Source organism: Sceloporus undulatus, chromosome 10 (assembly GCF_019175285.1).
Source record: "Sceloporus undulatus isolate JIND9_A2432 ecotype Alabama chromosome 10, SceUnd_v1.1, whole genome shotgun sequence".
NCBI lineage: Eukaryota > Metazoa > Chordata > Lepidosauria > Squamata > Phrynosomatidae > Sceloporus > Sceloporus undulatus.
Window position 1 is genome coordinate 14,720,702 of NC_056531.1, and position 5,352 is coordinate 14,726,053.

Below are 5,352 nucleotides of genomic sequence, written 5' to 3' on the forward strand. Positions count from 1 at the left end.
ATTTTTAAAAAAGGAAAGACCAACTCTTCATAGTCATGAAGGCCTTTTTCTGCAACATAAAAAACCCTCAAGGTGTCAAACTTAGTAGCTCGCAGGGAGTTTCAGCAAGAGGCATCAGACAGAAAAGAAGAGAGCTTGGGAAAGGGACTTGGGGGACTATAACTTCAGGTCCCTCAGTCATTTTCTTAAAGCAGGGGTGGGGCAACATCTGTCCATGGGCAACATGCAGACTCCAGAGCTTCTATTCTGCCCTAGCTACTTAGAGTCACCTAACTTTTTGGCTGGGGGATTCTGGGAATTGCAGTCCCCTCAAAGCTCGGGTTGCAAATCCCAGTCCACAACGACTGCCCCTCACATGGTTCCCAGGCTACCTTCCCTGCTGGGCCTCTCGTGTAATGCCTCCAGCTGGTATTGTCTGTTCCTCTCTCTCTCTCTCCACAGCAAGAACTCTGGGCCTCTTTTTCCGCCTCCAGGACAGAGATGATCTTCCGCATCGGGACAGTTCCGACCCTTCTCGACAAGGCTGTCTGCAGGATAAGATCCCGGCCAGCTTTAATAATAAAAAATAATAATAATAGATAAATTAATAAAATAATAATAAAATAATAGGTTTTTATTTATATACCGCCCATCACGGGGAACCGAGCGTTTTACAATAGAGGGAACAGACGTTCCCTGCCCACAGGCTTACAACTAAAAAGACACGACACAAAAGGAGAAGGGAATGGTGAGGGGGGGAGGGAATCAGGTCCACAGTTCTTCTCTCCCTCTGAGGCCTGGACCAAGGCAGATGGACCGGAGGGAGGGCTCTTCTCTTCAGGCAGCCCCTGATGGAAATGGGCCGCCTTCTCTCCCCTCAGAGGCCGAAAGATGAAAGTTAGGGAGGGAGGAGCCTCTTTAGTCAGTAGGCCTACATGGCAGCCAACTTAGCCTCTCCTAGATGGCCAACAGCCCCATCCAAACATGCAGCCGGGTCATAAGGGCACTGAGCACAAACGCCGCTCTCGCTGGCTCTCCTACCTCCTGCAGCTGCTTCATCTTGTCAGCCGTTTTCCTTCACGGAGGCCAGCTCTCGTTCGAGCTCTTCAGCTGAAGCTTCAGAGACGAGAGTCGTTCCTCCAGTTGCTCAACCTGGGCCTTCAACTCTTCCCGCTCAGCTGCCAAGTGGGACACCTGGCCGGCAGAAGGAGCCCAGTAAACACAGCTGGTTTGATGCCAAAGGCTAGAATTGTCCCTTGGAAAGAGAGCTGGGCCACATGGGGCCTCTAGGCTGCAATGTGGCATGCCCACTCCAGGGCACCAATGTCCCCATAGCCATCCATTTCCAATCTGGGCATGACATTCCCCCCGAGGTTCAGGGAAGCACACCAAATTCTGGAAGCTTCCTATCCTTTGCCCTGCTGGAAGCCTTCCACTCTGATGCCCGCAAACCCTAACAGGGGAAGAGACGTTCACCAATGTTTGGGATGGGGGTGCCCCTCACCTGGGCCTGGCGGCCCTGTCCTGGCTGCCGTCGCCTCCAGGCACTCAGCTCCTCTCCAGCGCCAGCAGCTCTCGGAGGCTGGCCTCCCGCTGTAGTCAAGGAAGATCAGGTCGGCCCTGGAGGACAGAGAAAAGCATCAAGGAGGAATATGCCAGGGGAGAGGAAGGAGGAGGGCAAACGCCATTGCCTGCCTTGTTTCCAGTCAGGTGCAGGACAGGCTTCTGGGAAACAAAAGTGTATTGCATCATGGGTACCTCTGCGCCTCCCTTTGGCAAGTCCTCCCAGGGGGCTCAAGCCCTGTAGGGAAGTGAATCCGCTCGTGGTTTTACATGGAACTTGAAAGGACCTCAAGGCATACCTGATTCATCAACTTTGCTCTGAGTCTCTTGCAGGTGGAACGTGTCATCTCCTGGCCCCTTGTGGCCTCCATCAAGGGCATCCTGTAGGGCCTCCCACTCTAAAGCCAGTCCTACCAGGAAGGAGAAAAAGTAGTAGTAGAAGTAGTAGTATGTAGTACTTTTTTGTATCCAGTGTGGCCAGCCACCACCACCCCAGCCGCCCTCACCTGGGTCTGTACCCCATCCCTGCACTCCTGAGATGGCGTAGCTCACAGCCTCGTAGGGTCCCAGCAAAGCTGCTTTCCAGATGGGATCGGCCGCTTGGCACGGGCTCTGCTTCCCAAGACGCTGGTTCCACAGGTGCCACCATGGCAACAGCCTGGCCAACTCCTCCTCTTCCTCTGCACTTTGTCCTGGACCCAAGGACCTGAAAGAGCATCAACACTGCCCTGCAGAGGGGCACCTGGAGACGCATGGTGCCAAGCAGCACTGAAGGGGCATAGACTTGTGGTCCTTTCACAGCAAGGAAAGGGAGCCCTCCCCCCAAAAAACCTCTTTTCACAGCCCTCGTCACCTTAGCAACACTTACCTTAGCAAGTCCCTCCGAGGCGAGAAAGACACTTTGATGGCGGTGGGAGGAGGAGAGAAACCTTTAGTGCTAGATCTTCAGGTGCCAGGGGTGAAGGAAGACCCTCAAAATGCCATGGGGCAAGGAGGGAGAGGCCTGGCATTTCCCACATCTCGGCTCTTCCCTCCTTCTCCAAGGCAGCCCCCACCACTTTCCATTTCCTGAGGGAGGAACCTGTGCCCCTTCCAGAGGTTTGCTGGACACCCATTTCAAGCAGGAATTGGCCAGGGACAATGGGAGTTTACAATCCAAACTGGGAGGACCCCCCACAACTCTATAGCATGGGGAAGGTGTGCCCCTCTGACTGCGTGGAGCCTGAGGGCCTCATTGGGGGGCCCTGGGATCTCCCCCAAATGTGAAAATGCAACAGTTTTGCTCCAACCAGCCTCCCCCTAAAACATCACCTCTGAGTAGGCCTGGGAGCCCGGGTTCAAATCCCCATGCACCATGAAGCTCAGAAAATGACCTGGAAGCACTCACTAAATTGCTCAATCTAATCCCCCTCACAAGCTGTGTGAGGATAGACTAGGTGAGGGGGACACATGTACCCCTGGAGTGGGGATCATGTAGTCTTCCTAAGGCTGCTGGACTGGAGTTCCCACCTTCCTCACCATGGCCCTCGAGCTAGGTTGCTGGGAGCTACAGTCCAACAACATCTGGAGGGCTGTGTGATTCTCATTTCTGACAAACACTGACTACCTCAAGGGAAAGGCAAAGTGCAATGTGCAGATAAATACATTTCACCCCAAAGGCTTGTCCTCAGAATCAACATACATTAGCTGACTCTTTTGCTCCAACCAAGCTGAAGTTGGAGAAACGTCTGGTCACTCAACTTCTATCAGATCAAACTGATGCAAGTGTTATTTACTGGGACAGCTGGCCTGGCAAGAGTGCAAAGAGAAGAAACAGGTCAGAAACTGCAATTCCACCATTGAAAAGGTTCCCTTTAAAGGTTTTTTTTTATGCACTGTGCAAGCCCCAAATGCCTAAATCCTGCAGAAACAATGGGACATGGGTAATTTCCAGTTGTCAGAGTCCTTTAAAATAATCCGTAATGCGTGTAAAGGGGAGAGCAGTGGGAAAAGAACAGCGACCACACTACAGGTGGAACAACCCAACAAGAAAGCCACAATGGTGCTGTCTGGAGTTGCAAGACCTCAGCAGGGTAATGGAGGACCATGGCTGCATCGCATTGCCAGATAACCCAGTTTGACACTTTAACGGCCATGGCTCAATGAATGGAATGTAGTTTGTTGTGGCACCAGAGCTTGGCTACGATAGTGACGTTTTTTGCTACGAGGATTCAATGTATTATTATTATTATTATATTATTGTATTATTATTATTATTATTATTATTATTATTATCCTTTATTTATAAAGCGCTGTAAATTTACACAGCGCTGTACATACATCTTTTAGTTAGACGGTTCCCTGCCCTCAGGCTACAATCTAAAAAGAACACAACAAAAGGAGAGGATGGTGTGGGGGAAGGGGATCAAGTCCAGCAGTTTTTCTCCACCTCAGAGGTTGGACCAAGGCAGATGGACTGGAGGAAGGGCTTGGCTTCTAATGGATGGTTAAAAGGAGGCTTCCTGGGTCAAGAGGGCTTGCCCTGGAACGCTTCTAAACAATATAGTCTTTAATTCATTTTGAAGCTGGGTAGAGAAGATGAGGGTGCATGTGGGGGAAGAAGGTTCCAGGAGTAAGGGGTAGCAAGCGAGAAGGGACGAATTCGGGAGGGACAGTGTAGTCCTACACTGTGACAGGAGACCCTGACTACCAGAGCGGAGGGTGCGAGTAGGAAGTAAGAGAAAGAAGTCAGATAAGTAAGAGGGGGCCAATCCATGGGGCTTTGAAGTCAATAATAAAAGCTTGTACCGATGCGGAAGGGAAGGGGAGCCAATGAAGGGAGATAAAAGAGGAAAACAGGTCAAAGCGGTGAGCGATGTGACAATACGGGCAGCTGAATACTGACAGAGATTAAAGGATGGAGGTGGAAAGAGGAACCCTGTGAGAAGGAGGTTACAATATCTAGTCGCGAAACCACTAGGCATAACCAAGTCTTGAGTAGAGGTTGAAGGAATGACGGATATTGGCAATGTTGTGGAGAAAGAATCTACAGGCCTTGGCGGTGGCCTGGATCTGGGGAATAAAAGACAGAGAAGAGTCAAAAATGAGCCAAGACTGCGGCTTGATGAACCGTTGAATAGAAGTGTCGTCGACAGAAACAGAAAAGGAATATGAGGTGGGTTCAGGTGGAAAAATGAGAAAGCTCAGTCTTAGACACAAACTTTCTTCAGTCCAAACTTTAAAAATACTGTGTAAAAAATAACCTTCAGGCAATGTGTATAATAAGGCGTATATGAAACATAAAATGAATGGCATGCAGAACAACTTTGTCCTGAACTCACACTCCATTGGTTTCAGAGCTTCCCCATGGCCTTCGTGTGCAGTTCTTGCAGGGCTCAGGCAGCCATGGCGGGGAAACCTAGAGGACCGTGGGTTCCACCTCTTGTGCTTCTAAGCCTTGACAAAGCTCCCCTCTGCATCTTGCCGGTCCTACAGTTGTCAAAGGAGGATGCCACTCTGGTGGGATTACTCCCCCCTTATGTTGTTGTTGTTATTTTTGTTGTTACACCAGAAGGGCCCCACACCTGCTAGAGCCTGGGGAGGCACACAGACAGGAAGGATCTACCAAGCCAGCTTCCCTTCTCAGGAGGACAGGTTGTACTGTCCTAGTAGGGGCTACACCACCAGGCATCTTGACAGGCTGGCATCCATTCCAATGGTGGCCAAGGGTCCAAATCACCAACATGCACGGCGGCTTGATTTTCATGCAGATCTTGAGCCCACTCCGAAGAGACCTCAATGTTTTGCTCCTCTGTCCTGGTTCCCAGAAGG